Source organism: Corvus moneduloides, chromosome 15, assembly GCF_009650955.1.
Source record: "Corvus moneduloides isolate bCorMon1 chromosome 15, bCorMon1.pri, whole genome shotgun sequence".
Classification (NCBI taxonomy): Eukaryota; Metazoa; Chordata; class Aves; order Passeriformes; family Corvidae; genus Corvus; species Corvus moneduloides.
Window position 1 is genome coordinate 15,826,140 of NC_045490.1, and position 22,504 is coordinate 15,848,643.

Genomic DNA, 22,504 nt, shown 5'->3' on the forward strand with positions numbered 1-22,504 from the left:
TGCATATTCAGTGCTTCTGAAGTGGCACAACTCTGACCCTTTCAGATATCAGACACAGAGCCAAGTTCTCTTGGTTTATACGTAGACCTAGAACCCCATCTTTTGAAGCAGCTGAGGCAAAAATGATAAAAGATGGTGAACATAGCAAATAAAATGTGTTGGATCCTCTCCCTTAAGTTCTCATGGGCACCTTCCTAGTGAAGTACTGAAGGAAATTCCTGAGGACCTTAATCACAGGCAAAAGGTAGGAAAAACCAAAAGACATTTGCACAATAACCAAGAAAGTCTGTCTTGAAAAGAAGTTTCTGTCTATGGAAGTGATTAAAGAATTTGCTGAGATCTTGAAGGCAGAACTTGCCCTATGACTTCTTACTCATCCCTGCTGCACTGAGGCATGAGAGCAGTAGTGAGTTTCCATATAATAGATATCCTATACATGTATAATGCTGAGAAATTTGGAAGTGTTGGTTTACTCTGAAACTTACTAAAAATTGTATTTCCCTATCCATTAGATCTTCCTGATGTGCACATTCAGTTATAACTTCTTACCTGAGGTGAAGAAGGATTAAAGGAATATTGCTACAAACGATAGCCCCCCTGCCACAGCTCAGGTAAGGATTGAGGAGCTGGGTTGATTTTCCATTGCATCAGCAGCATTTCTAGTGAGGTTCTAGACTGTGACACATGAGCAGATAGCACAGAGAGCACTTGTCAGCACAGAGGTGATGGAATCACTGCAGCCTGGAGAGTCAGGATTACACTGAGTTCATTTAAACTGATAGTCTACAAGACTAGAAATTAAAGGGAGAAAAGTGTGTGGTGACATGATCACAGTCACAATTTAAGCACTCTAAAGACACTGTTTGAAATGGAAAATACGTTGAGTGTAAGAAGAGTATTAACAAACCTGATGCCTTTTAAGAACCTTGACAAAACAGGCAATCCAGACTGCAGAGTTTTTTCTCTTTCCTTCTAATTCATACATACAGTTTTTCCTCTGTGATTATGAATCAGCCTTAGCTCAAGTGTCCTGAAGGACATGTATTGGTCCTTATGTTAACAAATATAGATGCTCATCTAACCATAATGTTAAGTAAACATTTGCAGTCATATAGATAACCCACCATATGACTTGACATGTTCATTATTTAGACAAAATGGATTTTACTTACACACAGATCAGATGATGAGTTAAAAGCTTTCTGCAGTATCAAGTTGTTCAAGCTTTATTATAAGTAAGAATTAAAGTTTTAAATTCAGGGAAGTGTTTTGACAGCATGGGGGATTTCTCTTCAAATGTGTTTCAAATATTAAATCATGATGAAACACCATCTGTATGTGACCTTCAGAAGGTTATGATGTATGAAAAGACTTTTGGGCTGTTTTGGTAACAAGAGTATCACTCACAATGGCAAAACAGGACAGACTGAACTTATAAACATTACCTCAGCCCCGTGCTAGAGATAACATGTTTAGTAAACTTCTCAAAATGAGCTGATACCACGAGTCATCTCATTGTGATCAGCACCAGGACTATTTCCTGCTAAGACTGGCTAGCAGACTGGTATATTACTGCATCCCCAAAATATTGAGCTTAGAAAGTGAAGCTGCCTTTATTTTGTGTAAATAAGTACAAGTGTTCGCTCCTGAAAGGACAAAAAGGTTGCCAGCAAATACAAGTACTGGAAAATACCAGCATGCTAATGATAAGGACATTTGAAGTCCATCTGTTTTCAAGGAAATCTTATTATCTCATTGACAAATGAAAAATTTATACTTTTTAGTCTTTCCAAACAACTCTATTTATGTTTTTAATTCAGCAAAACTGGTCTTTGATATTTAAATAAGCTCTCCTATGCTACAGGATGTTTAACTTTTGGAAGTTCAAAATGCACTAGAGTTAGTACTCTATGAAATGGGAGAGAAATGTGTTCAGGTTTTGCTCTGCTCTCCATTGTCTTCTCAAACATCACTTCATTATTCATTTATTTTCCAAAAGCTAAGGAGAACAGTGCCAAGTCTACTTAACTGGGAGGGCTGGGATAAAAAAAAAAGTGGAGAAATAAATGCATAAAACTAGGTCAGAGCACTTGCCTGCATTTCCAGAAGGAAAAAACTCGAATTGGTTAATGATATTTTTGGAAAAATTTCTAAGTATTAAAATATTCTATAGATATTTAAGTTTCTTTTCAGAGGACACCTCTGTGGTAACACAAGTGACATTTTGAATGTGCCTTTCCCTTGCTAAGCCTTCTTAGCAAAACCAAATGTCATTTGTTGTCTCAAAAGCTAACGACATATTTCACATGTCAGATGTACAAACATGCTACTGAACAAAATTACAGGCAAGATATTTAAATTCTGCTGCTGCTGAAATTTCTGTCATATCTCTTTCTAATGCAGTGCACAGCAGCTCTCTGTGGTGACAGCAGAACTGGTTCTATTATGCTGCAAAGTAAATTAATACTTTGTGTGAAGGCTCAGGTCAAAATAAAAATACTTGATGGCTTGTTGTGTGCAGAAGTGACACTGTTATGTGATTAGGAAATACTGCTGCATATAAGTGGAAACCTGAACACATTTCTTTTCAAATTTCAGTTGTGTCATTTTTGAAACTATTTATTTTTAGGATCAGCATTATTAACATTTCTTGTGTCACAAGAGAACCTCATCTACCCAGAGAGCAGATGACCTTTTATAGTGGTGCATGCTGAATATGTTAAATATTATAATTCATTTCAAATAAAGAAATGGTTCATATTATTTATCTGCAACATAAAAATTTTAATGACCTTCAAAGAAAATTATGTCTAGTTTTGCATGACCTAATCCTTGACAGTTATCAGTATTTTGTTTGTCTGTCTTAGGGGCTGCAAATTTATCCAAAGTTTCAGATAAATATCTTTGAAAGACAGATGAGCTAAAAGTAAGATAATTACTGTCATATCCCACAGCAGAACTCTTCAGCACTTTGGGAAATGTCACTGATAACCAGGAAATTTTCAAATTATTTTAAAATGTTGTAAGCAGAATCTTGCCTTCCCTAGGACTCCATGAGTCAGTTTTGATTCCAGTATCTATTTCTGCTTGAGAAGAATCATTAAAGAAAATACTTTTTATTACTTATTACTTACTTATTTTTATTACTAAGAATTAGTAATAAAATTCTTAATACTAAGAATTACTTAGAAGAAAGATGAGATAAATTCAAAGGTTTGAAATTGCACTTAAATCCAAGTATGTGGCTCTCCTTGAGTTTAAATTAGAGGAGAGCAGTATTTAGTCATGACCTGTTATGGATTCTGAAAATGTTGAGCAATCATATTTTTGTCTCCAGTTATCCTATGGCTGTGGCAAATGGAGGCAGGTGCTGTTTGTGTGTAACCACAGCAACTAAAATCTGCCTGCACTCACTTCCCTTCGTCATCAATGAAACAAAAGAATTCTTACAGAAGAAACATTTTCCCTCCTGTTCCCTTCCTTCGTAGTTGCTACAAATGCTTCACTTAAGAAAAGAAACTAGTTTGAATTGTGCAGCCTTATAAAATGCCTTTTAAAGCATTCTGTTGCCAAAGTCTTGTTTGGCAAATGTTGTCAAGTTGTCAAGAAAGTTATTTGGCATAAAGAAAATGGGACACTTGTTTCCTCAGGGGTACATTTTCCATATTTCTGGGATTTATGTACTTGCAATGAAAAGACACCACAATGGTCTTCCATGTTTCCAAGCATCAATCAATTATTTGAATTCCCTTGTATATGTACAAAGTAGTATTTCCCACAAAAAACAAACAAAAAACCAAATAAACAACAACAAAATTTTTTTAAATAAAAAAAGAGGGAAAACAAACACCTTTCCCCATTAAAAGAAAAGGAAAATAGCAACATCATTTTTCCCCCCTGCATCTAAGAATCATTACTGAGCAGAAATGTAGGAAATTTGTCCTGGGTTTGTAGCCCCACTCCTTTGTGTGTTACTGTGATCCACATGTTAGCACAAAGGACTATACAGCCATAAAGCTTTAAAGTTGCTCCATATTGATATTGCAGTTAAGATTGTACTTATCTGGCTGCTGTTATGATTTGAAATCTCTTCTTCTTCTGTTTGGAAGTTCAAAGAAATAATGCCATGGTCCTGCAGTAAATCCGTTCAGGAGAGACTTCACAATTTCAGTCACAAAGTTAAATACTCGTGGTATCAAAACCAACATTGCTCACCCTGAAAAAAGGACATCTGTCTTCTGCAGAGGTTCTTCCAGTTGACCATTTGTCCAAAACTGAGTAAAAATATTTACAAAGGCAGTTGTATGTTGCTTCCAGAGGCACCAGTGAGTGAACTCCACAGTGTTCTCACAGCACACACGTTTAGTTAGTCACAGATACAACACTAGCTTGAATGCCAGTCCTTACAATATCTATTTCTTTTATTTAATTTAACTTAATACTTAATGCAATATATTTATATTGCAAATCCTATCATACCACTAAACCCATTTTTCTGCTGCTAGATTTGCGTTTAATTCGGGATTTGAATCATGCTCAACCTCATTGTTCCAAGTAATGGAATTTATTAGAATGGATCCACACAATACTGCACATAATGAGAATGGGAGAATCAGAAAGCTAAATTGCAAAGCCAAAAATGGAGGAAAATAAGACTGGCCGTTTTGGATTACTCTATTTTGGAAGCCCAATGTGTTTCCAAGGCCTTATTTTCAAAAATTGCCACTGACCTTTCCCACAGTGCTGAGCAGGTCTGTTGCAATTTCTTATTAATCAGAATAAGTAAAAAAGCACGCTCTGTACATTTACAGAACTGGTATCAAACTCCTTCTGTAACTGAAAAGAAAATTAGAATCTTCCATTCTCAGAACTTCTGTGGCTTTCTTTTTATATTTCCTACGCTAAGATGAGGTAAACTCTCCTAGAATTTACATTCAGTTACACTCAGTACCTTCAGGAAACCCCTCTCACATAATTACAACTCTAATAATGCTTCAACTGCCACCTCAGTTTCTTCATGTGAGAGATTTTTGCCATTTGATGTTACAAATGGGCTTCATAAAGTAGGAAGAGGAAGAAAAAATCTTTAAAAATCAGCTAGAAATTGATTCTTTCACTTAGTGAAAAAAGAGACTAAAAAATGAATTGAATGATCTTTTAAGGTGTTCTTAAACCAAGAGGATGTATTTTAAGAACAAATTAAATAGCGAGCAGATATTTTCCCATAAATAAAAATTAGCTTCTTATTTCTAGGTACGTGATTTAAAGTCGAAGAGCATTTTCCAGCTACCTGTCTTGTGCATTACTGAAATGTAAAAGTAAGTAAAAATTATATGTATTTTTTCATACATTAGAAAATATTTACGGGATGGAACAAAAAATTGCATCTCTTAAATATAGTGTTTACTAGTAATTTCTTATTATGTCCCCTAAATGCCACAGTGGCTTTGCTATATCCCAGAATTACAAGTACTGATAAAATTTTCTTGCTCCCCCTTCCCATCTTTCCCATGATTATCTAATAGTTTAACACACTAATTAAACTAAAATATATTAATATTACTTTGCATTATGAATATTTGCCCTTGAAAATCATTCCTATGAAATCATTCAATCTTAAAAGCCACTTAAAATTAACCTTCCTGAATTATACTCCCAACTCCTATCCACAGTTCTGGTTGAAATAAGGTCCCCACAGATCCAGCCAGTAAACCACACTGAAATCCCACCTGATCACCTGTGTCACTGCCTGATGCTATCCCAAGAAACGGGGCTTTCTCGAAGTGAGCTTAGTGGGTCTCTGCTCTGGGATTTATAAAATGCAATAAAAAATGACAAAAAACACAAATGCAAATATATTTTAAAATATAATATTAGCATTGTCAACATGAAAGACGTTATTTACTGCACAGAGAAGAAAATATTCAGAATAGTGTAGTTTGTTTCGGGGAATGCATGAAAAAGTTTCAACAACTAACACACAGTGTTTCTTTGCAAAATAGCCCGTGCATGATGCTGAAGTGAAATGGGTTTTGCTCATTCTTGTAAAAGAAGGTCATTACCTTCTATTGTGGCTGCTCCTTTTGGATTACCTGTCTTTGCACAAGTCAAACAATAAATAAAGGTAGTCTGTTAATATAGATTAGAGGTTAAACTGTTATTTATTGTCACCTTTTATGGAGAGATTCTATAAAGGTTGTTATTGAACTTCCCTGCCTACAAAATAAGAGTCAGGTATTTATCCCAGGCAATCCATTGGCAATGAAAACAAATTACAGTCTTCCTGAGGAGGCACAGGCAGAAAATGAGCTGCAATGATGAATCCTGATGAGTAAGAGTTCCCAAATTGAAATGCGTCACAAATTCACATCAGGTTATGTCTCTGAGCATTTGAGATGAGGAAATAGTTGAGAAACAACAGATCCCCTCTTGCAATTTTTGAAGTCTTCTTTTAAACCTCGTCTGGGATTTGGATAGAGTTGAGCATGAGAAAAGTATACAGCACATTTTCATTCCTTTGAGTTTATGTAGTACAGAGAGCTATAAAAGTAAACAACAGCAACAAAAAAATTAGCATTCTCTTTCATGTGTTCCTTGAAATTGAAATAGTTGAAGAAAAATCAGTGTAACAGCCACCCACTTACTGTGCCTCAATCACATTACCAGCATCCCCTTAAAGTGGTTTGTGATGGTACTTGTGCAGTGTACCCTGGATCAGAGCACACCTCAGAAAGTGGCCTGCAAAGGTTGCTGTAACCTTGAAGCCATGGAAGAACTTCATGAGTACAGAGTACAGAAGGTTCCTGTTACAGTGAATAGAAACTCCTTATCTGAACATCCTGAATTGTGAGGATGTCAGAAATCCAGACTAAGCCTCCCATAATGCTAATAATGGAGAAGAGAGAAATAAAAAGGTCTCATAAATATTTTATTTTCTCTTTTATAAAGCAGACACAGTCTCCTGCTTCCTCACCCAGACTGTCTTACAGGCTAAGCCCTATCAAATTGTGACTATTTGAAAAGATTTAAAAGCCACTTCCTCCTGCAGTCCCCCAATTCTGCCCTGTTGTCACTTCACCTGTGACCACACTGCAGGGTTACAGCAGAAGGAAACAAACCATAATGACCTTTGAATAAGAAATTGTATCCATCCAAGACATGGCCTTTTTTCCTATCCCAGCTTGTCAAAGTGTTGGCACAGTAGGCAGCAAAAAAAAGTTATGGGATCCAGCTAGAAAAGTCCTGGTAGTAAATCATCATCATGGCAAAGTGAGAGTGGGGAAGGGAGGGCTCTGCAGCCAGGTACGAGGTGTGTTAGAAGCAGTGGCAAAGAAATTGTCTGACATCGCTCCTGCATTGTCATTGCAAAGGATCACACAACTGCCTGCTGCCCTCATCACTGAGTCCTAAACAATCTGCTCAGACTGACAGAGGTAAGAGGACAGTTGTTTACTTATTGCATCTTCCTCGTTTCAAAAGCAAAATGGTCAGAAAAATGCAAATATTTTAAATGCTTGAAGAAGGCCATGATTCATTTTCCAGCTGATGTCTGGGCAAGTCCTTCTGAATTCTGCTGTGTGTAACTTCTGGAGTTCCACTCTAATTGGTTGAATATACTCATTTATTCTTCAGAGTAAACCCCAAATTCTCAAATTCATTAAATAAGACAAACAGAGAAGTAAGTACTTACCAAGTGCTTCCTTACAAGTATCATTACAAAAGCTATCAGAAAACCAGCCAGGAAGCATCGTAAGGAAAGGAAGAAATTGTGGCATAAAAATAAAATAACCACATTTTACGGAAACTTCTGAAGTTTTAGGAAGAAATTCTTCCCTGTGAGGTTGATGAGGCCCTGGCACAGGGTGCCCAGAGAAGCTGTGGCTGCCCCATCCCTGGAAGTGTCCAAGGCCAGGTTGGACGGGGCTTGGAGCAAGCTGGGACAGTGGGAGGTGTCCCTGCCCTTGGTAGGGGAGTGCTACGAGATGATCTTTAAGGGTCTCTTCCAACCCAAACCATTCTGTGATTCATTCTAAGTCCTCAGGAGGATGTTTATCTGGAAGGAAATCCAGTGGCCTAGATCTGACTGTGCTAGACACAACTCTGGAGATAATACTAGGTGAGGGAAATGCGAGATAAGACTTCAGCTCCTCAACAGCATTTTACTGGTATGTTCCTGCCAACAACCTTGCTCCACCTCAAAGTTGAAGGTCGATGGTGTTGCTCTCTTGCAGTTCATGCTCCAGTTTGGAAAAAATGTCCACACACTAGCAAAGTTTCAGTTGTCACAAAGTTTTGAGACAAAGCATTTTGTTTGCATATGGGTTTTTATGAAATGTGCCTTGCTTTTCATTGTTCTAATTGCCTGATTCAGAAATCTGTGATTTTAATGACCAAAGATTTTCTTCTTCCCCTCTTAGTCTTGGAAAAGACCAAAATCTCACTGCTTGTACAGGTATCCACACAACAATGTTGGAGTGAATAGTGTCACATGCAGTTCAGTGAACACCTAAACAATCTGTTCCAAAGTGCTTCCATTTACTGGTGACACCAGCAAAGCTTAGACAAATGAAGAGGAGCACTGGAATTGCTAATTGTTAATAATAATATATTATTATATATTATATCAATACTATGATTGTTTCCTTCTGAAAACAGTTTAATGGGATGTTCCAAGGCCTATTAACCAGGTTGCCCTTCACATCATGGACTGTTTTCACTGTCCTAAAATTTTAACTATCTGACAGGTGTACAGAGCTTTATTTAAAGTGACTTTATGTCACTTCCCAGCTGCTGTATCCTGTAGCCCCTGGGTTACCCATGACAGACTCATTAATCTGGCAGCTCTACAGAGACGAGGTGGGAATGCTCCAGTGACTCACAATCGAGCTTCACCTTAGACTGAAGTACATTGGTAGGTGGGAGTTTAAATTTTTTCTGCATCAACTGTAATATTTTACTTGCTCATTTTTAGGTTGCCCATTTGCAGTCAAGTAAAATCAAATTTAGGGAGCTTTTAAACCAAAATTTGATCTTATGTATTCAAAGACCTCTAGAGCTGCACTACGCAGAATATTAAAGATGCTTCTTTGCTGCCAATTCTGCTTCCCAGCAGCAAGGAAAGAGGGATTTAATCAAGTGAAAGTGCCTGGGCTAAGTGGTAAATCATGCAACACTGTTCAGGAGTGGGCAATGCCAGCCTGGTTAGGGACAGTAGACTCTACATCCAAAGCATTTAAAATATACTTTATTGCACCAGCAGTTGCCAGCAAATTCTTGCTAATGTGATCAAAGTGTTAATGAACAATGACATGAAAGTTGTTTCTGACAGCTTTTTCAAAAAGTGACCGAGGCCAGGCTGGCCAGTAACATTCAGCAGCTGATAGGCCTTTGTGTCAGAGAAATTGTTAAGAAAAAGGTGATAAAACAACTTTACATGAATCATTTTGGTGAAGTGTTTTAACCTTCTGATTTTGGAATGACTGCATACTTGTATTTGTGAATCTTTTCATGGCACTTTTATTTTTCCATGGTAGAGTATCAGAATCAAACCTGTAAGAGTTAAAAGATGGCCTTCTTGAGAGTAAACCCAATGAGTAGGTTATAAAACACTGAGTATCAGAGAGCTGATGAATTTTTGCTTCCCCAAAGGTTGATTTGCAAGAGGGGCTAGGATTTGTCATATGTACACAATGCACATTCCTCTGATGAGATATGATGATTAAAGTAAGTCAGAGTAGGATTTTACACTTCCAGATTCCTCTCTTTGTGATTCTTTATAAACATTTCTTACACATTTACACTGAAAGTTCTTGCTAGAGGAGAAAGCTATAAAAAAGCAGGCACTGAAGCAATATAACCTAAGTGTCATAAAAAGCTTGGGCAGTAAAATGTCATCATCTCTCCAGAAAATAAATGTTCTCATGACTTTCAGTGGAGCCCCATTTTTTCCTTTAAGTGCTAAGGTGGGGTCAGGATGAGCACAGAGCAGCAACACCAAAATGATCCTAAAGTCCAGTGATCAGTCGTTGGTATCAACCGAGGTACCAAAGACCACAAGTCACGATCAGATGATAAGGTATAAAAGTGACCTATGTATATTACTAAGGGATATGTACCAGACCAAAGTAATTATCTAAGCAGAGCCCTTTTATTCTGTGATCTTGGTGTCCCTACTTTCTTTCTTCCTTGGTTTTAGAGTCACACAAAGATTTTTACTCTTTGGTTGCTGAAATGACACTGTACTTTAACCGTTCAAGGCCAAGCTTTTGGTTGTATTCAAATCTTCACTGAGAAAAATTTTGTACTTCTGGTTGAAAAACATTCTTGTGCTCTCATGGATTTAGTTCAGAGATGGCTCCTTAGGATCCCTCTGGGTCTCTTTCTGAGAGTAACCTCTGCAGTTACTGTAACAAAAACCTGCAGATTAATTACAACCATGAACAAGGAGCCTGACCAGCAGTGAACACTTTATTTTGTAGCTGCTCGTTTTTCTTATTATCTCCATTGTAAGAGTATAAATTCAAAGTAAATATCTTTGAGGAATATTAATTCAAATGAAAATTACAGGAGGGGTTTTGTGAATAAGATATTGAGACAAGTGCACTCAGAAAAGGTGAATATTTACACAGGTAAAGAAGTTTTCAATTTCATAGGTTACTTGTTTAAGTTATCTCTTACAATTGTCAGCAACAAAAAACCTGCACTATTTTGCATAAATTGGCAATTAATGTCAGAACTTTTTTACCATTTCTATTTTACTTAATTTCAGTATATCTCATTTAACTTTGGAAGGAAATTTATAGTGATTTACATGTCCCAGACGTGTCAAAAGAGATATTAAGCAGTATTAAGCCTGAAGAAATAATCCCGCTTTATTTCGTTCCTTCTGAGGACTGTGCAGAGGAATAATGTGAATGGATTAGGAACTTGGTGTGATACCTGTCAAGTAATGTTATCTGTGAATGTGCATGAATTCTCCAAAGTTAAACTAACTGTTCTATATCAAATTCCTCAAATTCTTGAGGAAGGTAGGAACAAAAATAACCTGTTAAATCAGCTTGCAAAGCTCCACTTTCAGTGGGCCATCTTTATTTTCTTGGTTTGTACAGAGCCTAATCCAGTGCTTTGTAAACATGTTGTCTCTGTTGTTTCTGCACCTTCAGTGGGAGCCAAGCAGAAAAGGGGGAACTTTGGCCAGGTAATTTCAGTCCTTGCAGCCACATCAGAGTGCCTGGATCTGCAAATGTCCAGGGTGCACAGCTCCACAGGCACATCCACTCTTTTGGAATGTGCGGCCAGCAAAGCTGACTGACCCTGTCAGGGAGCTCCTTCCTGTTGCTGCTCAAGGTTGCAACTGAGTAAACTAATTTTGGGAAGCAAGTCTTGCCTGGCTGCAACAGACAGCAAATAGAGCACCCTTTTACTTAAATACTTTGCCACACTCCAGAAAGTATACCTGGGATGTCAAGGGAGAAAGTCTCACAATGTAAGCTTATAAAAGTCCAGGAAATTATCTTGTCTGCTGCTGAGGGGCAACTAAAGCATCTGCTGGGCTGGAATAGGATATTTAGATTGCAAGCACTTATAAAATATGCAATTCTGCACAGGATCCACACAGTCTGGATTTTAGACTATCTATGATGAGGGTAGAAGGTACATTGTGTAAGTATTAATATGCTCTGGATTTGAACCTGAAGAAAAAGCTTTTATGGAACCTTTTACTGATGTCAGCTGTGTAGTGCCTCCAGCAGAAAACACATTTTGTGAGTTTATTGGTGTCAGCACACAACTGACATAGGCACAGAAAGCAGACAGGCAGCTGGCACGGCAAACGTGCCTTACCTTGTACCTGGTGATGTCTGGAATCTGTTTCTCACCCTACTGGAGGCATCACAGGTCCATCATGTGCAGGGAAACAAGGAGGCCAGGGCACTGAAAGGGTGCCTGGATTTGTAAGGCAAGGACACTGTCAGCTGATACCAGCTCTTGACAGCCACATTCCACTTTGTGAAATTTATATATAGTGCTATTTCTTGCTCAGGCAGTTTGAAAATGTTAGGATTGACTTCCTTTATTTACCACTAAATCCAGCTCCTGTGTTATTTGTGGGAAGGGGAAGCACCTCCCATTTCTTTGTGCTGTGGTGTTGTTCCAGCATGTCTGCAGCATCAGCCTGATAACCAAATTACCCAGACCCTCTCCACGATTTATCTGGCTTCCAAATTTGTTGAAAAATGAACAAAATATAAAAGAGTTATGAAATATTTCTCTGGTTAAATGTCACTGTTAAAATATCAAAATGCACAGAAATGGGGATTATGTATAACTATAGACGTTTTGCTGCATTTAAATGTGCCTAATTTGTCATAAAACAATTTCTCTGTGGTTCCAAAGAAATCTAGTAATGTCATAAGAGATTTCACCCATTTAGAGTTTACAAGAGAAGTTATCAACTGTCAGACCTCTTCCTGGAACAGTCTTCAAATTCTTATTTTTGTCTTTTTGAGGAGTTTTGGGTTACTTTTTCTCATACAGTTTCATAGCACATTTTAGATTATTTTTATTAGATAAAAAATGAAAGCAATGATATATATGTAAAATTTATCTGAACAGGACAGACCTTGAAAAGAAACATAATTTTGGCATTAATTATTATTGAATTTCTTACCTATAAACCAAGTTTGGTGAGGCAACAGGGAGAAGGTCCTGATTCCCAATTTTGAAAACATAGAATCATAGAATTGTTTAGGAAAGAAAAACTTCTAAGGCCATCAAGTGAAACCATTCCCCCAGCACTGTCAAGGCCACCACTAAACCATGTCCCCAGTTGTCACATCTACATGTCTGTTAAATCCCTCCAGGGACAGTGACAGGTCTTAGTCTTTAGTGCTAAGTAGCTGCCACAAAATGATCACACCTAATAACTGATTCACTCCTGTCATAGCTATCTCAGAGCAGTCTTGCTCCCAGCTGAAAAGCTGTTAAATTCCAGCTGAAATAACTGATTTCACATGTTCTCCCTTCTGCTGAGAGAATCTGAACAAACTCCAGTATTTGAGTTTGCTTATTGGTTTCAGAACACAATGCAACTTTTCCGTGTGTGCACGTCCAGCATGGCAGCTCACCCAGATACACACCTGGTGGCTTTTGTGCAGACACAGACACAGCCAGGACATGCAAACGTCAGGTTTTGCACAAGATAAATGCACAAGCCTGAGCTGAAGACTGGAGAACTTCAGTAGGAGGAGGTCCAGCTGTCCCTGTCTCTCAGCTGTCACTGTAGTCAGCAGAAGGAAAAAGGCTTCCTTTTGAGTTGTTTGAATATGCCTGAATTCCCTCCCGTGGATGGCACTGGGAGGGATAATAACTCTGCCAGTACAGAGTGTGAGCAACTTCTCTGTGTGTTTGTATTCCTTTCCCCAGCTACAGCCTTCCCCCTGAGATCACAGGCTCCCTGAGTGGGAAGCTAACACAATGTGCTTTTAAGGCAGTGGCATTAATTATTTGACATCTATTAGATACTTGTCATTTTCACATTTGGGCTCAATCACCAGCCTTTTCAGGCAAGCATGTTGAAAAAGCTTTCCCCCTGCTTTGCCTAACACGCTCTGATTGTGGGAAGGAGGGCATCTAGCGGCTTCTCTCTTGTTGCTCTGCAGTTCCACCTTTCTATCTTTCAGAGACTGTAATACTGAGAGTGCATTAGGTGGAGTTTGTGGCACAGCTGTATTTATAGAGTATGAACAGTGTTGCAAAAGTGAAGTCTTTATTTATGAAATAAATAAAGAATTTGTAAAAAGCCGTAGTTACAGGGAATGCCCATTCAAACAGCCAAGACAGGAATTGGTTCAGGATGTTTTGTTGTGCCTCCTCCTGGCCATTTCACGAGTTAATCAAAAAGGAGTCTTCTGATAGAGTAACAAAAGTAATCAAGCCTGTAATTTCAAAATGATAACACCATTTCCCTGAGCAGAATGCTATTGTTTTGTTCAATTCTCATTTCTGTACCTCTAATGTTAATAGGGCATTTCATGTAGTAATGTATGCAAGCTGGCAAATGAAAAATAATACGGATAATTATAATAGAAGCAGCTAATACAAGCTGTAATATCTACATCATGTCTCTTACAGTTTATGGTATTAAATTCATTTAAATGAAGAAGGGATAATTCGCAGTGTAGCAAATTATAAACTTAACTTACTGGTATTAACACACTCCCTTATTTCTCTCTGCAGTATTTCAGGCACTCTGTTGTTACTGCTATGAAAATCTAGGAAGATAAAAGAGCTGTGGTGAAATATCTGTAAGCAATGTCATCTCAGTCAAAAGGGCTCAGTGTTTTCCAAAAGGCAAACTGGATTCTCTGATTTCTTAGGCACTGGAGACAATTTCAAAATTCCTTGCTTTATAAACTTGCTTTCCCTGGGTGGGTGAACAAAATCTTTTTAAACAGCATTTGGTGTGAAAGGATGTAGAGAAGTAGATATAAGTGTCCCTGAGAACTAGAAGCAGACACAGTTCTATGGCTCTAGACAGATGCACGTGAACAAGTGAAGGTTCACAATTGCTGTCAAGCCCTGTATCATTTCAATGGGCTTATTATGAGCTGCTAAAATATTTGATAGCATCAGAAATCAATTCTATTGTGAAATCCAGAAAGCATGAGGAATTTCTAAATGCTTCTTGAAAATCTTCCACTCAACTCATTAATGTATCTGAATTTCACTTTAAAAACCACTGCAAGACCAGTTGTGCTTCCAAATTTCAGTGGCTCTGAATTTGCATGCCAAGCTTTCACCAGTAGCTCTCCCTTTCCATGATATAGGGACTATGAAGAAAGCAAAAATATTTGTGAATCTCCCAAAGGTTCAGTAAAAATAGCATTTATGATTAATTGCCCAAATTATCCCACCAGAATATAATTGATATTTACTGTTCATCTTTTAAAAACCTCTGCACCTAGTTACCTCACTTCACTAAAAAATTGAGCAGCACAAATGTTATACATGAATGAGCCACAGGAAATATACCTTTATTTTTGCATAAAAGATATTTATACCAACTAAGCAGTTTCAGCACACAATTCCATCTGTATTAGCATTAGATGTGCATTTGTCATCAGTTATTGAATATTCCAATCTTTTACAGGCCATATAATTACCTTAAATACTACATTTAAGAACCACTTAAAAGCTTAAAAGCTATAGTTCAGAATCTATTACACATATTTTATATCCATATTACTACACATAAAAAACTTTCCAGATCACCAAGTGGAGACCTTCCAGACTATCTACAAAGCATAAGCTTATGCTATTTATAGTTTAAATCATTGCATTTCTGCTGTGAAAGGCTGCAGTGGTTTTCATTCTGTAGGTGCAACACTAGATGTTCTTAATCAAGTATTTTTAAAACATTCTCAGGAAATTGTTTTATGTGTTACATAATGAAACGTAACGTGACATTATGTGCTACATAATTTCTTGAAGTTTTCTGGCTGCAAACTCAAGCAAACAGGTTTCACCCATTATACTATGCCACAAATATATATTTTAACTCAGGGTTTACTTTTCCTATTTCACAAGCGTGTATTAAGGGAAGGCCATTTGCTTAGCACTCTTTTCCACCTGCCACTCTTTGCCTTAGCTACTTGGATTGTAACTTTTAAAGACAAAGTCTGGCTTTTGCTTTACTGTCTTTGTACCATGATTTGGTCAAACTTTTTTTTGGCCTTCGGCATTTACCTGTTTTCATCACTTAAAATGTGACATGTGCTCCAGAGCAGTATTTTTTCAGAAATTACTGTCATTTGTCATGGTTGCATGGTATTTTGTGTGTGTTGGTTTAGTTACTATTTGACTTTCCTTGCAATCTGGATTAAACATTTTTATACTCAGGCGATGGTAAAAAATCAGTTTCTCTTTTGTCAAAGCTTTTCATGTGAAAGTTTAATAACATGCATTGAAACTTTAAACTCTCCTATTAAACCCACTAGGGAATTTTTTATGAAATCTAAAGCCTTCAAAGTAACAGCAAATGGTAATATTTTCAATAAAAGCTTACAAGGCACTTGGGGATATGGTTTAAGGGTGATTATGGTGGTAGATGGTAGGATTAGGTGAACCTGAAGGTCTCTTTCAACCTTGGTGATTCTATGATTTCCTTATGTCTCATCTGTTGCTGCAGTGGTATAAATATGGCTTCCTTAAAAGACAGACTCTATTAATGTTTATAAGCTGCTCACTAAAATATTGTTTGATTTTGAAGTCAATACATTTTTTTCTACTTCCCACTAGAACAATTGCTTTAAAACTTCTTTGTAACCATAAGATACAATAAAAGATCCTGGCTTCTCTCTGACTACACAGGAAAATAATTTTGTATATCCTTTGCTTTCAAACTCTCCTGTCCAATGGTTATGTATTTAACTGTTCTATTTTGCCCAAAGTTACACTCAAGGTAATTTTACTTCAGGGGTGAGGAAGGCAGTTCTGTAGAGTGATCTGCCTGCTTTAGCTGCCTGCAATGCTTGCTGATTCACATCATAACCCTAATTCTGCATCCTGAAATATATTGTTAGTCTTCCTAATCTTTTCCCCTCCTTAGAGAACCGGTTTGGTCATAATTCTGTCTTTATCAGGGATTCATGAAAGTGTCTGAACAGCTTCACCTGCCATAACCGAATGTGTTGTCCGAAAGCCTCTGGGGCCAGAGGGGTTTTGTGTGTTAAAGCCCCTCACACAGCCAGAGCAGCCCGTGATTAAAGAGAGGTACAGCCAGCTTCAGCTCTGGGTGTCTTTGCACATAAACCTGTGGGTTTACCTCAGGCAAAGAGCAAACTGCAGCTCATAAACTGAAATGCTGATGTGAAATTGCTAGCAACACCTACGAGAACGCTCCTCATAGAGGTATAACTTAATAATTTAAACCTGTAATTTCAGTGTTTCAGTTTGAAATATTGCCTCATAAAGAAAATCCAGAAAGTGTTTCAGTTCCAAGTAAGTTTGAGTGTAGAAATTAAATCTCTCTTACTCTCTTTTTTCCTCCTTAAAAAAAATGCCATGTACAGTCAATCTCCTGCACTGTTGGTCACCTTGCTGGATAATATCTCACATTATTGAAGATTATTTTTAGAAAGGCCCTGCCTTTAAGAAACACTCTATTTGGTTTGTGCAATTAGTTCTGGCAATTCAGTTTATTGTACATATTTTGAATCTAATTTTTCTGGTCATTCCAATATCCTGGTTTTCCTTCTACTGTTAGTTTACAGAAGAATTTAAGTACAATGTGATAGATTATTTATAGGATGTGGAAAAAACATCCAAATATAGAAAGTAAACTGGCAGAAACAGGGGTTTATCAGTTGAAGCATTCTGCTTTACAGGTTAGTGAAGCAAATAACTGCTCCTTCTACTGACACACATTTTTTCAGGACCTTGCTAGGATACCATTTTGCTTTTTTGTATTTATATTTGTATAAACTTTTGTCGGTTCTTTTGTATATAGAAAATAGATAAAACCACCTTGCATGTGCATTTGTACACAGCTGTATTTTGTATTCTACCAGCAAAATCAGCAGCTTCAGCTGGACTTTTTCCTTAGAGGCCCACAGAAAGGGCACAGCCAAATTGTTTGTGCTGGGGTGCTGGCAAGAGGTTGTAAACTGAAAGACTGTAGTCTTTCAGTACAGGAATTAGTGCATGTGTGAAGGGCTTCCTGCTCTGCGTTTCTCATCTCCAGAAAGCCCCACAGTGTAAGCAGCATATCATGTTTTCTCTTTGAATCACAGTTTAATTGTGCCAGACCAGAAAATGCTGTTCTGAGTTGCAATTCAGCTTCCCCTGCAGTCACAAACCAATACATTTAGAATGCTTTATTTTAAAGAAGAAATACCATGAAAGCACATCCCAGGCACACCTTGTCCATCTGTTCTCTACTGCACGTCCAAGTAATTCCATTCTCCTCTGAGGTGCTGGTAATTTGTCCTCCACTGGTGCCAAACAGCAAGTTCAAAATACAGATGAGTGCTGAGCAGCAGGAAAAGTGGTTCCAGTAAATTAAAGTGCTGACAAACATTCCCCTGCTTGGTGTCCCTGGCTTTAAGTACTACAGCACACACTGGGGAAGAAATGAGCAGTTCCCAAGCCCAGGTCATCAGTTAGCAGCTTTTGTTGATTCCAACTCAAGTCAGGTATGTGCATCTGAGGGCAGTGTTCATTGCTAAATTAACACTGAGCACGGTCTAAATGGATAAATCTGTCTAGTAAAGTGCCTCTCTTGGCTTCCATGAATTTAGGTTCATTATTAAGCTTTGCTCAAATAGTATAAGTTACTATACTCCATATGAATTTAAACTGATGACAAAAAGGAACTACCTGTTTATAAATTAGTTGCTGCAACACACAATAAGCTCTCCACAGGCAGGGCCTCAAAGGACAACAGGAAATTTTTCACCATTCACCACCCCCTGTTGGCACCTCCGTCCTCTCTCCTCCATTTCTTCTTCAGCTCTTGCAGCATTTGCAGTTACTTTTTACCACCCACTCCTAAAATTGTGACTTCCCCAGGACTCTTGCAACCTGCTGACCTCTCACATCCTGGAAGAGGGACACACCTCGGGACTTTCCTTGCTGAGAGAAGCAGGAGGCAGCGAAGGCCTCGGGCTGCCCGTGTGGGGGATCTGCACATCCTCCTGCTGGGGGTGCTGCTGGCAGCGAGGGACCAGCTCATCCCGGCTGTGTTCACAGCGGTGTCCTCTCTCTGGGGCAAAGAGCTGTGTTCCTGCTGCCTGCAGTCCCCACCAGCGCTGCAAGTGTTCCAGGCCAGGCTGGACAGGGCTTGAAGCAGCCTGGTCCAGCAGAAGGTGTTTCCTGCCCATGGCAGGGGGTTGGGACCTCTTACCTCTATGGTGCCTGCCAACAAAAACCATTTTACAGCTCATGTTGGCGAAGTGTTGGAGGACTGTCTCCTGTGCAGGGACTTCACCCTGTGCAGGGCAGTGAGCCACAGGAGCCCAAGGGAGCTGTGCCCTCACCGAGAGCCTTTTTGGATGGCACTCGAAGGGGGACACACTGACTGTCTGCTCTAGAGCTGAGCACCCTCTTCCTCACGTCATTGCACCCCTTCTGAAACCACCCCAGGGTGAAATAACCCCTCTCACCTTTTTCCCCCCCCCTTTTTTAATGTTGAAACAGCTTTCCAGTGACTGTCACACACTTCAACTTGCCCGAAGGTGTCCTGACGTGTAAGGAGAGCCGAGCAGGAAGAATGGGGGAAGAACAAGCCCGGGGATCTGGTATTTAATCTCAGCTCTGTTACTGACAGCGCCAAAGGAGTGTTGGAAGGTCTCCTAAAGAACCTCAGATCATGGTGTGGCCTGGGCAGAGGGGTCGGGGTGGGGGGGAGAGGCACCACACCAGACAATCAACACGACATTTTGTGTGTGCTTTAGATTTCCCTTCCACAAATTGATGTCACAAAACAATTGCAATGCCTTCTTAGATCTCTCAGAAAGTTTTCAATTAAAAAAATACAGGGATATGTTTGAGGAATTCTTCATCACCATTACACATACACTTATTCTCTGTTAGTAATTCCACACTGAACTCCTGAAAAAATTCTGAAACCCTGTTGCTAAAAGAAAGTAAAATAAATAGAATCCAAGCTTTTGATTCTTCCTCAAGAAGAATTAAAACTGTTTGACCCCTTGGACACCACTTTCAAAAAACACTAATGAAAATAAGGTTTAGTTATTATATTTTTAAATGCTGTGATATATTTAATGTGAGATATATACATTTATATATTTTGTACATACTAATCTTTAAAAATTTGGGGGTCGTCTTTTTAGGATCCTTGTCCCTGACTGATGAACTCAACATAAAGCCACTGACTGAAGGGAAAAGAGACTCAGACAAAGAATCTGTGTTAAATGTATGTTAGATTTTTTGGTCATGCTTCTTAATGTGCTGAGGTTTTCTACGTAAAGAATATTATTTATGAATCATGCAGAGTTTTTCCAGATTTTATTTTCAGAATTTCTGAACAATAAGTAGAGAGCTTATAGCTAGCCCAGAAATTGTGCTATGTGCACTTCTCTTTGAAATTCTTCATAAGGAAAAGAAATTCCAAAAAAAGGAGTATAGTATACCTTTGAAAATTCAAATTATACTTCATTTCAAATGGTTTCTAGTCTTAATTTCCACTAGATTTTGACTAGTTTTTAATTAAATGTTAAAGGCAGGGAATATGATTTTTAAAGTAGGCAAAAAGACGTTGATTATAAAGTAATTACAAATGTTTCTGGGCATGTTTTGGCAGGTTCATTAACACTCAGCGCTAATAGTGACCAGGTGTGTGCTTCACGTTAATGTCACTGTAGCTCCATCTTGTGGCTGAATGATTATTCTCGATTAATTTCCGATTCTGTAGGAAAAGGTTGGTCGAAAACAAACATGAAAAATGACGAGGAGAGGAAATTGTAGGCATGATTAATTTCATTGCCATTGTTTAAATAAGAAAAAAGTGACAGAAGAAAACCCAACCCTGAGTGTTTAGTACTCACCTTCCGTGGTTGTCATTTAGAATGTCTAAGTGGATAATTATAAACTGGGGGAAGTTTTAGTTAAAATATTATTTAAGAAAATGAAAGAAAAGATTTCATGAGTATTATGATTATCTGGATCAATGAGTTTATGAATCATGTATATCCTGCCAGTCACGTTTTGTTCCTATTTCATACAGGTGATCAAACATTCTGATGGGCAGTTTAACCTTGAGGCTGCGATTAAAAGTGTTGACACAATGTCCACTGAGTTGAAGAAAATAAATGGTAATTCTGACTTCATCATCCAAGTTCCAAGCTCTTGAACAAGAAACTGTTTAAGACATTGTTCTAAAAGTGGGCAGCTGTGAATGGCCTGGTTCTCTATGTCAGGCAACTAGGTTTTAATGCAATGAAGCAATAGATTTGCTCTTGTGTTTTGAAAAATTAATGAAACAGAGTAGTTACAGAGCAATGGAATCGTGTTAGTTAACCATGGGAAACACCTGTTAGGTGATCAGTCATTCCTTTGTAGGAACACTGACAGTCTTCTAGAGCAAATATTACCAATATGCTAACACCAAACTGAATTAACCATCTCGAAGTAAGCGAAACAAGGCAACCCTTCAACTTTTTGAATGAGTTGCTAGATGACCACTAAAACAATGCTGTATGTAGATTATCATTCACTGCCATTCAGTAAGTACCATGGCGATGCACTGCCCTTTGTCTTTCAGTGGAAAGCCAGCTACTGCTTTGTGACCTTATTTTGAATTTCAACCATCCTGTGAAAGCCCAAGATTCCAGAGAAGCTGAAGAAGAGACTTGGAGTTTGACAGATTAAGTAACATCCACTTTCATGTATTGTCTTCTATTAATACTGCTGAAGCTGCTGCTTCTTCCTCTTCTTTCTTCTTCATCTTCATCTTCTTTCTTTTAATTAAGTTTGAACTGTACTATGATAGCATGGTTTCCTGTAGTTAGACTACTTTTATTTTTAAGCTAAACATGTGGAATGGAAAAAAAAGTAGGTTATTGTTTCTGAGAGGGGTTTTTCAACCCACATGTCCCAAATTAAGCCCACTAGGGCTGGAAAGACTGATGTAATTAATTTTAAAGGTCAGGAAACTGGGCATGAAGTTTTTCACATGGTTTTCTCCTTTTAAACAAAAACGTGTTGGAAAAGTAACAAAAGATTTGAAATATCTTCAAGTCATTGCTCTCTTATCTCAGTTGTGCTCCAGGAAACAGGATAAGAAACTGTCAGTGAAGGAGAAACTGCAACTTGTGTTTTCAGCTGCCTTCCTCATCTTAAAACTGTTGCTGAGGAGGGGGTCAAAGAGCAGATTACTTCTGGAAAACCAAATGTACTTTTCATTCCATAAGTGGAGTAGTAACGACTCTCTAATGCAACTAGTTACAAAAGCAGGGAGGAGTTGGTGGCTGAAATACTCTATCCTGAAATTTTCTTGGCCCAAAATTTGCACAGCCACTATTTTCGTGTAGTTCATTACAATTAATATTCAATCGTACTTTACTTGTTGACATGTTTGAATGTTGAGATGTATTTTTGTTCTTATGCCAAATATACTTACCTGAATAATCAAATGGAGATTTATTCTACTTAAAAAAAAATATGCAGTGTTAGAATTTGTTATGCTGGTTTATATTTTATTTCTCTTTCACTGGTGAGATGATTTAAAATTAATAAAACACAATTCCATAGGAGGTGTTTCTGCATTGTCAGATTTTTCAAGGTAGGGCAATGGAATAGAATTACAGCTCACAAGAGTCAGTGCTGATATGAGGGATGTTGTTCTTAATTTTAACATTTTTGGAAAAGATAGATTAGAACTGACTTTTCTTTCACCAGATTAGCAATGAGTTTTTTAAATATTGGGCAAGAAGCAGCTTTTATCAGATGAAGAATTTTTAAAATTTTATTTTTCATCTTTATTTTT

At 38.0% G+C, this 22,504-nt stretch overlaps 1 long non-coding RNA gene across 1 annotated transcript; it reads left to right on the forward strand.

Moving 5' to 3' along the window:
* Positions 1-516: 516 nt before the first annotated feature.
* On the forward strand, positions 517-22,200 carry LOC116451610. The gene is made up of 6 exons (XR_004243252.1): positions 517-611; positions 5,254-5,318; positions 19,195-19,295; positions 19,851-19,933; positions 20,744-20,831; positions 21,281-22,200. It is a non-coding gene; the product is annotated as an uncharacterized LOC116451610 (long non-coding RNA).
* Positions 22,201-22,504: the final 304 nt, after the last annotated feature.